This window comes from Mesocricetus auratus, unplaced genomic scaffold (assembly GCF_017639785.1).
Source record: "Mesocricetus auratus isolate SY011 unplaced genomic scaffold, BCM_Maur_2.0 Super-Scaffold_100007, whole genome shotgun sequence".
NCBI classification, from domain to species: domain Eukaryota; kingdom Metazoa; phylum Chordata; class Mammalia; order Rodentia; family Cricetidae; genus Mesocricetus; species Mesocricetus auratus.
Window position 1 is genome coordinate 35,623,642 of NW_024429191.1, and position 10,863 is coordinate 35,634,504.

The following is a 10,863-nucleotide window of genomic DNA, read 5'->3' on the forward strand; positions in this document are numbered from 1 at the left end:
TGTCATCACAGAGCTTAAGATCCATGGGGGAAAGCCACTACATACCGATCTATGTAGCGACTAAAGTCACTATGTACCCACTAATAACAGGACCACAAACAGAATTATTTAAAAAAATGAGGCTGCAATCTGCTCGGAGAGGCCACAGCAAGACTTGACCTTCTTGGGAGGCTTTCCAGAGAAAGTTGCATTCCTCAGAGAACCTGAAGGTAGGTTCAATGAGTGTGTATCAGGAGAGAAGGAATAGTATTATTGAAGGAGGAACAACATTTGAACAGTGAGGTGTCCCATCACTGGCTCTGTCGTTCATGAAGCATGTTGTCTCTTTATAGTCTCAGGATCCTAGCAGGCCATTCATCCTGATCAAATGAGAGAGATGGTCAACACCACCACCACTCATTTCCATTCGCCATGCAGGGATCATTATCAGTCACAGAGTAAACACTGAGTGACTGATGAAATTTTATCTGTCTAGAGAATACTTTTAATGTGTGTCTCTTATGACACTAGTAAGCGTGTGTCAGCCAGTGGACAATCTTTAACACCAGCCTTGTCCCCTTCATTCTTTGAATAAAGTGTTAGAAGTCAGCAGGTTTGCTTTGTTTACTTTGTTTCCATCAAAATTTTTCCATTGTCCCAGAAAGCATTTCCTGTTTGTGTTGTTTCATTTCTGTCACTTTCTTCGGGTATCCCTTTAACTCTTGCTGGGTAGTCATGGGAAATTCTGCAGATATGAGTATGGGATGCTGGCTTTCAGAAAGTAGAGTCAATGCTGAATACTCTTCTCTTTCACATTGACTGACAAATACCCCTCTCTCTGCTCCATGCTGGTCCAACCTTTATGTGTTGGTTCTGTTATTCTCCATGTCTGGAATGGCTTCTCCTTTTGCAGACTTGCCTTTAGAATCTACTTAAATTTCATCTGCTTTGGGAAATCATATACCACTTAGGATTATTTTGATTGCAAATGACAGAAACACTCATTCTAAGTAGCTTATATTTAAAGAGGAATTCAATGGTTTGTGAAGCCTGATTACTCCCAGGGGATCTTGAATTTGAGAGTATGGGTGTTAAGGACACACCAATATCACCAGGAGCCATGTGGGTTTTTTTGTTTTGTTCATATTTTTACCTCTTCTGGACAAATTATATTCTGTATAAACTTCTGGGCTCACATCGTCTAGGGACAGATGCTCGACTTCTTGTAGATCCTGGGAGGATTTCACACATTCTCATTGGCATGCTCTACATCTTGTGGCCAGCATTGATCTTGATTCTTTTTTCAAATTAATTTTTAAATAATCTTATTTTATGTACCAATTCCAGTTCCCCCTCCCTCCCTTCCCCTCTGCTAACTTCTCCATCCCACCTCCTATCCACTCCTCAGAAAAGAGACCTCCCATGGAGAATCAATAAAGTCCATCCAATCATTTGAGGCAGGACCAAGGCCCTCGCCCTATATCTAGGCTGAGCAAGGTATCTCTCCACAGTGAATATGGTGCAAAAAGACACAAATTTTATTCTTTCCTCAGAGAACACAAGGCTCTTATATGGGAGACCAGGGTCACATGGTAATCCTGTTGTATGGCACTTATTAAATATGTGTTTGTATCAGACAGTCCTTGCTGTTTTTTCCCTTCCTCCTGTTTATTTTTGTCTTAGAGATTAATTTCACACTGTAGCCCAGGATGGCCTCAAACTTCAAACTCAAACTCACAGCAATCCTTCTGACTTCACCTCTTGAGTGTTTTGACAACAAGTGTGAACCACCATGTTGGACACGGTTCTGGATTTGTCCAGCCCTAGATATACTTACAATGTGGCGCCTTAAATCAGGCTAGAAATTTGCTCTGACAGATGAGACTGAGCTGGGAACAAGAGTGTGATATCAGGGATGGCAGGCTGTGACAGGCCGCCATGTAAAGATGTCAGTCAGTAAGTATGTGTTTGGTGGTGGTTTTCTCCTCCCCATGTATATCACATGGGGCATAGGAAATTATAGCTTAAGAAATCAAGCTCTGGCCTATATCCAAGAAACAGGGTAGCAGTTTGTCAAGCAAAATTATAAGGAAAATAACATCACTAACACATCTATTGTGTGTCGCTGGCTTTGAGAACAGTTTACTGTGTACATGGGGACCAAGTTATGTCCTTTCCCTACTTGGAGGCACAGGCAGCTGTGGAAGGTCTCACTGTCCCTGGGGAATGGGTGGTGAGTGGGTTGGGGGTTCGGTGGGAAGCATGGGAGGAAGGAAGGGTGAGGGAATGAGGGGATGGATATGTAAATCAGAGTTCTTCTAAAAACAATAAAAATTGTTTAAAAAAAAGAATGCACAGTGGAGTCTGCAGAGGTTCTCAACATTCCTAATGCTGCAACCCTTTAATATAATTCCTTCTGTTGTGGGGACCTCCAAACATAAAATTATTTCATTACTACTTCATAAATCTAATTTTGTTTCTGTTAGGAATGATAATGTAAATATCTGATGTAGCATATTTGATATGTGACCCAAAAAAGAGTTCAGACCCACAGGTTGAGATAAACTGCTCTAGACTATCTAGAGATGTTCCTAAGAATTTAGACTTGAATTATGACTTTAAAGCTATGTCTGGATTAGTGGGGTAGATGGGTTAAGAATATTCTAGAAAGAGCTCATGGAGTGGGCAAATGTTCTAAGAAGTAAGGATCAAGGAAATATGGCCTATTTGAGGACATTAGATAAAAACACAGTAACTAGTAAAATGTGAAGAAACATTCTAACCAGTGGAAAAGTATGTATGAGCATGTGTCCAGAGAGGGTTCATTGAAGTGATAGGCTGTTTTAAATGTGAGTGGAGCTGTTCTGGGGGATGGAGACTGGATTAGATAAGTAGGGAAAAGGAGAAGGCAGCTGAGCATCTGGATTCTTCTCTGCTTGCTGACATACCATATACTGAGAAAGCAGGCTCAAGATTCTGCCTCCATGCCTGACTATCCCTCCTCACTGAAACTGAAGCAAGCTTCTCCTCCCTTAGCTGCCTCTTCTGAAGTCTATGTGACCACTGAGACCAGGTATTTAACTAACATAGACATGTTATGGAACAAACCTACAGAGCCCTTAGCTAACCCTGGTTTTAGACAAGCTTTAGGGCTTGGCAAGGTTGATTTTTATCTTCACTAACAAGAAACAGTTTGGAGCATGAAAAAGGCACCTTTGGTTTCACTGTTCATCCAAAAAAGAAGCCAGAAAAGAGAACAGTTAAGGATCCAAGATGTAGACCTGCTGAGATTGTTGTAGTAATAAAAGCATAGGCAGAGAGAAACGGATCTGAGAGATATCCATGCATTCAAACCCACAGGATAGCATTCTGTATTGGGCTGGACACAGGTAGGTGGAGTAGAAAAGAGTGAGGTGTCGGGATAAATCCCAGAGCAGTGGTGTTACCTTAGTAAGAAGCAAAAATCAAAGGAAAGAAACTAGAGAGGTGAACATTCCAGGTAGAGGAATGGAGAGACACAAAAGAACTACAAAGGCAGGGGTATAACTTAAAAGGAGATATGTCCATGTGCAGAGACAAGAACAGAGACTCAGCAGGAGCCACTGTGGGAAAACGAACAGGGAGACAAACAGAAAACACAGGGTGGAAACCAGGTAGCTTGGTGTCAAGAAGAAGGTTTGTTTATGCCTAGACATCAGCCAGGAAGAACTGCTGGGCATTTTAATGAGAAATGATGTGTGTGAATAAGCACAAGTTAAGTTGTCTCCTTGGTGTGACAGCAGATAAAAGGTAGATTCAGGCACAGTGAGGGGTTGTGGATGAGACCGTAGGAAGGAGATCATGAGGAGGCTCAACCAGATGTTCACAGATAGAAGGATATCTACCGATATTATTTAAATCAGGTAGAGGGTGGATAATGAAATCCAAGGCTAGAGAAGTGTGAATGGCTGTCATCTTAAATATTATGCAGTCTGTGAAGAATTAGACAGCTCCCTCTCCCTCAGGGAATTTACAGTCTGAGGAGGGGCAAGACTTTGCTTCTTTTTAGAAGCTCTGATGAGTAATAAAAGATGGGGGGGTATGGAATTTCAGAAGCTAGAAGTATAATTCTCTTTGAAGGGCTCACAGTAAACCTGAGAGGAAGAGACAGAGGAAGGGAGGGAGCAAGCCAGAGAAACTGAGGGAGGAAGGGAGGAAGGGAGGGAGAGAGAGAGGCAGAGAGAGAGAGAGAGAGAGAGAGAGACAGAGAGAGAGAGAGAGAGACAGAGAGAGAGAGAGAAGATTAATTAGTAGTAATTGAGAGAGCACATTAGGATATAAGTCCAAGCTCTTGTTTCTCTAGAAGAATCCGTCCATGACAATTGCTGACTTTATACTATAAGGCATCTGGTTCCCTGTGTGGCTTTGTTTCTCTACACTGGCAGCCATCAGAGCTAAGCATCCCCTGAAAATCACGCTAAGCAGACGCATTGCCCTCTTAGGAGTAGTTAATGAAGGTGCTAATGAGATTGGCCTAACCTCTGATCTCAGAGAGCCCTGGTGGACACCCTGGCCTCCCGTAGTCTCTGATGCCACTCACAGCTGCCTTTTGTCGGTTTCACTGTTATGTTCTCTGACAGTTTTCAATTCTGATGACAGCACTCATATCCAATTCAATTTCTAGTTAATATCACAGGCTGCCCACCCCCTCAAACTCTGTCATAGATTTCCTGGGATGCCATCAAATAACACAGGCTGCATTATGTATCATAATTGTAATAATTATAATTCTACCAGGAACCTGGTCAAGGACCTTTGAATGCTTTATTCTCACCACTCTAAATAGGGCCATTTATAATGATAGCTGTGGGCCTGGTGGTTTTGTTAGAAAAGAAATTGTAATTGCCCATTGCTTTTCTAGAATCATAGGAAGTAGACATTTCAGAATAGGAAGAGGAGCAGGAGGTTACCTGACTACTCTTCTCTCTGCCACACATTTAAAAATGTATATACAGTGCTCTCATTGGCCCATGCGACATGCTGAGGGCCAATTACTATAACTATCCTGGAACAGAGGGGATTGTGTTTCAGAGGAGTCATCTGAGACCTTCAATATGACAAATCTGATAAGCAGCATGTGTGACCAAAGGCCAACTCTTCTGGGTCTTAGGTGGCTTCACTTTGCACTCTGTCTTGTTGATAGAAAAAATATGAATATTCCTACAGAGGTGTCAGGGTTAACTTAATGGAAGACATCTATCATTGAAGTGTACCAGTGTAATCAGACTTGTGAAGGATGAAACGAGAGTTAGAAAGCGAGGTACACACTAGTCAACAGGCTGTGATGTTAAACACTGCCTATACCACTGATCAGAAGAAGCTCAGGATATGTCCAGGTTGTATTGGAGCTATGGCCTGCTGGCCCCAATACGTTAACACTTGAAGTTCCAATTCCTTCCAGCTCTCAAGTGTCCCTTTTGGCTGGAGGTTGAACCTAGGTAGTCACACATGCCAGGCAAGTGCTCTATCATGGAATTGTACCTGCCAGCTCTCCTCAAGTTCTAATCTTTATTATTCTATATTTGTCAAAATGCTTAAATTTTTTCTTCTTTTTTTTTCAGGTTTTTTGAGACAGGGTTTCTCTGTATTGTTTTGGAGGCTGTCCTGGAGCTCACTCTGTAGACCAGCGTGGCCTCAAACTCATAGACATTTGCCTGCCTCTGCCTCCCAAATGCCGGGATTAAAGGCGTGTGCACCATCAAGTATTCTGAGTTCATATGTACATTTGAAGCCATACTCATATCAGGCACCAAAGTACAAAGTACACATCTAGCCATTATTGTAATTGATATACATGTAAAACAAGACATAGTCAAAACTACTACTGAATTTGGAGAACATGGAATTTTTTTCTCTAATGTGATTTGGGGAGACTTTCTGAAAACTACAAGACTTCTTCCAGCTATTAAAAAACAGGTAGCTTTTATCAGGTGAAAGCATTCAGCCACTGATCTCCAGGCTAAAGCACCTGAAGAATGGAGAATGAATAGAAAAGAATGAGACTCTAGTATAGCTTTTAAATTTAATCCCTCCTTACTTTAAAATTTTATGCTTATTATTTATGCCCAGACTATATTTCTGGGCAATATTTCTGGGCATACTACTTATGCCCAGAAAATGTATAGTATAATCTATTTTTTAAAAACATACCTGTGTAGTTATATTCTCAAAAATATTTTTAATGAAAGTAGGTATCAGAAGGATACAGAAAGCAAACACTGGACAGAAAATGATTTTATTATTTTTTAATGGTTACTAAGGAGTAGGTACTTTGTATATTTTCAATTTCATTATTGTCTGTGCTTTCCAGTTTCCATTAACTCTGGTCACTTTGACTTTGTTTTTCTCTACTTTTAGTAGGTTCCTAAACTGTGCTAGATTGCTGATTGAACTTTTCTTCTACATGTGTGCGTGTAAGTGCCTAGAAGGACGACTCAGCAGTTAAGAGTGATTGTGACCTTAGAGAGGATCTGGGTTCAGTTCCCAGCACCCACAACAGGTGGCTCACAACTACCTGTTACTCCTGCACCAGGGCACATGATGCCTTTTTCTGGCCTCACTCACCACCTGCATCCATAGGCACATACACACAGACATATACACATACAAATATAATTAAATAAATAAATAATAAAATAAATCAATGTATGCTTGATTTTATACATATCCCTGCTGGCTATGTTTTCAGATATAGCCAATGAATTTTGATGCTGTCTTATTTCATTTTGTTCAATGGATTTTTAAAAAATGTACCTAAGGCAACTGTTTGGACTCCTGGGTTCTCTTCACATGCTGTTTAGTTGGCATGCACTTAGAAGTGCTGTGGCTGCTTCTGTTAATAAGCTCAAATTGGAGTGTATTGTAGTTATTTCAATTTGTCTGAACTTGCCGAGGTTTGTTTTATGGCCCAGGATTTGGCCTCTTTTGTTCATGTTTTTGAGGTCTTGAACAGAATGTGAACTCTGCTGCTGTTGGATGGAGCATTTGGCAAATATTGACTAGATCCTGCTGATGGATGCTGTTGTTGGGCAATTCTGTATCCTTATTGACTTTCTGTCTTGTTGTTCTATCAGCTGTTGAGAAAGACCATGCAAGTTTTCAGTGTAATTGTAGATTTATCTATTCCACCCTTCCTTTTAGGTTTTGTCTCAGGGGTTTGGCATTTTATGGTTTGGATTCATTTGCAATGCATTCTGATGGATTAATACTTTTGTCAGTGTGTGTTGTCTCTTTTGGTGCCTGGGTGGATTAATACTGTAATCAGTGTTTGTTGTCCCTTGCTTTGTCTGGTAACTCTGTCATAAAAGCACACTTTATCTGATGTTAATAGTGAATCCTCCTTGTAAGTTATCACTGCTGGAATGATGTATTTTCATACCTCTGGCTGTCTGCTTAGATATCAACAATGGCTTTCTTTTAGATAAGGGCTCAGGATTCCTGGTTTACAGAGGACTACCTTGTGAGCACCACAAAATATCTTTTTAAAGTTAGCATATTCAGTTCTTTTACATTTAACATATTTATTAATGTGATGTGTTTCATTTAATGTTTTTTCTCCTATTAGATTGTTTTAAATTTTGTTTCTGTTTTCTTTGTCAAATCTTGAACATTGTTTTATAATTTCATATTGATAACCTCTATGTGTGTGTGTGTGTGTGTGTGTGTGTGTGTGTGTGTGTGTGTGTGTGTATCTGGTGCTGGTTTGAAACATGGCAATATGAACCTGATAGGCAAGCGCCTATAGAGTTATGTATCAATCTTTGTGACTTACAATTATATCTATTTGGTGGTCTTCTTAGTGATCTCTCTGGACTCTATCCCTATATTGTATATGAATGACATAGTGCAGTCTACTAAATGTAGATTTTTCCTACCTTATATTATAAGCCTTATCTTCTTTTCTGGCCTTTCTTGTCCTTCTTTTAAATCTTTGTTTCATCAAAACATCATATATGGTAGACCTTTAAACCACAGCGTTCTGATTCCCAGATCTATCAGGAATGGAAATGTTGACAGCATGGTTGGTCCCTAGTAAGGGCACTCTCCATGGCTTGAAGGTAGCTGGTTTATTTTTCTCTTTACTTTCACATGTGTGAGAAAGAAAGCTAGCCATCACCCTAGGATCTCTTCTTACAAAGATACCAACCCCATCATGAAGACATCATTTAAACACAATCAACTCCAAAGGATCCACTTCCAGACACTGGCTTTTTGTGTTAGAACATCAACTGATAAATTTGGCAGACTGTGACGTCCTTGCAGATTCACAGCTCACATGAATTACTCCCTATTCCTGAGTAAGTTCAAAGAAAAGGTCTGAAGAGGTAAAAGCAGGGTTTTTTTATATCTTTTTATTTTTAAATTTAAATTAGAAACAAGGTCGCTTCACATGTCAATCCCAGGTCCCTCTCCCTCTCCCTCCCCTCCTCCCATGATCTCCCACTAACCCACCCCTCTCTCTTCCCCCAATCCCCACTCCTTTCCCCAGGGAGGGTGAGGCCCTCTGTGGGAGGTGTTCATAGTCTGTCATCTCATCCAGGGCAGGGCCTAGACCTTTAGATTTTATGGTATTTTGTGGTTTTTCTCCTCCATTGTTTCTGCTACAGAAATCACATGTTCAGAGTTGTTGTGGCTTCCTTCCCTTTGTCCTATGTGTTATGTTGCTAACATTATTATCTCTTTTCTCTCCTTTTCTTAGCCTTCTGCATTATACAACTTCAGCACTCAATCTACAAAGGCAGTTATTCAGCCAGAAGGAGGTGCTGGGATCTGGGCAGAGGCTGTGAATAGATTTGGATTCAGTTATACCTGCCAACTCCCCTATGGAACCACCAGCTTCTGTAGAGTTTGCATTGTAAACTATGATACCTAATGCAATAAAATCTACACCGTTTTATCTGCCAGCAGCTCAGAGCTAATTAGACACTAATTGAAAGAATTTCTCAACGCCTCATTTCACTGTGTAGGCATGGGCAATGCAAGTGTTATTTTGTGTGCGAGATCCTGAGGGTGGGAACCGCACATTTGAAGCTGTGGGAGATGTATCAAGCTCTAAGCACTTAGAGGATGAATGCCCAGGATTCTAGAGTCCTGCATTTCCTAGTTGGGAGTGTATTTCCACAGTCATGCACTGGAGAGCACAGGGCACTGCAAAGAAACAGTGCTTGCCATCCAGGGGAGGTAACCATGAACACTACAGAATGGAAGGCAGTTTTAAAGAAAGGTAATCATAGATGTTGTGATGGTTAATTTTGATTGTCAATTTGGTGAGTATTAATATTGTCATGGAAACAAATCAGATAGCATGCCTATGAAGGATTATTTAGGCTAGGCTAGGCTTGCATCTGTGCTTGTCTGTTAGGAATTGTCTTGATCTTACCTTAGATACAGGCAATAAATCCAAAGGGATGGGGTCCCTAACAGCATACAAAGGAAGAGGTGAGCTGAGCAGGAGTATTCGTTGCTCTCTGCTTCCTAAGATGTGATGTGACCAGCCCTTTCATGCCCTTGATTATGGTAACTTCCTCACCATGATGGACTGTACCCTCCAAATGTGAGCCAAAATAAATGCTTCCATGAGTTAGTTGTTGTTGTCAGTTTCTTGTTACAGTAGTGAGACAGGTAAATAATACTGGTAAATTTTCAGCAAAATTAAAGCTGGAGGCTGTGAAAGAAGAACAAAATTTAGGACGCATCCATCGCAGAGACAGGTTTATTTCAGAATAAGGCAAAGGGGTGTCCTCTTAGGAAGAGGTGAGAGAGCAAACTTCTCTCAGGGAAGGACTCAGAGTCTGGTTAGGGTGATCATAGTAATGGTTAATTAACCTAGGTTGTGCAGGAATGGTGTAGTGGTATCAGTGGTGCTGACTTTGGGAGATAGAAGCTATTAATCCCAGGAGAGAGGGTCTGTTCAGATGGAGTGTAGTCACAGGAGAACTGGCTGGAATGATCCTCCATCATTCTATTGTTTTCAAGGCTCCCTTTACAGTATAGTATGACATGTCAAAGACACTGAGGTTTGGGTCATGAATCACATCAGACAGTTCTGCACATCTTACTTGGGTATGTATTTTATCTTCTTTGTGTTCTTCAGTGATTCCCATATCTGCACCCATAAAGCCATGGTTACAGTGTCCTACAAACTTGAATCTGAGTCCCTTCTGAAGAATACATAATGACAATCAAAATCTTTGGACAAAGAACCTGAGTATATGGCCTTCAGTTTTAATTTTATTTAATTTTTATAAATTAAATCACTCTAACCCATGAAGGCAGCATGGGATATCACTGATGTGGGAGAAGAAATTTAAGGAAGAGAGACTAATTAGATAGGGCAGGGCAGGCAAATAAATTACACCAAGAAGATTGTGATCTTGGGACTAGTCTGGAATATACAGAGACACTGGCTGTGAGAGAAGAGAAGGTATGGAAAAAGGAGAGAGGATGAGAAGAGAGAAGGAAAGGGAAGAATGGAGAGTAGAGGAGGAGAAGGAAGCAGGGAAAAGGGAGGCAGAAGCAGGGAGGGGGAGGCAATGGAGTAGGAAAGAATGAAAGATGAGAGAGGAGGGAGAAATAAGGGAGTGGGGAAGAAGGGAGGGGAGGACAGAGGAGGATCTGGGAGGGGAGGAAATCGGGAGAAGATGAAGAAAACAAGAGGAGGTCTTTCCCTTTTACACCAACTCTGCCTGCAGCTGAGTGGCAGGAATGAACTCACTGGGGCCACAGAGCCTGTCCTTGTGGAAGCTGAAGCTTCCAAGCATATCTTTGGATGTATGTGGTTTGTTTATCACTATAATCTTCACCATCACATTAATAATTGTCTGGTGTCAACTTCCCATTCACTAA

General features: G+C 41.0%; 1 long non-coding RNA gene across 1 annotated transcript in view; it reads left to right on the forward strand.

The window, feature by feature from the left end:
- Positions 1–9,601, forward strand: part of LOC121141341 — a 52,373-nt gene extending 42,772 nt beyond the window's left edge. The window contains exons 4-5 of the long non-coding RNA XR_005878224.1: positions 8,120–8,315; positions 8,717–9,601. This is a non-coding gene — a long non-coding RNA (uncharacterized LOC121141341). The remainder of the gene's footprint in view (positions 1–8,119; positions 8,316–8,716) is intronic.
- The last annotated feature ends 1,262 nt before the right edge of the window (positions 9,602–10,863 follow it).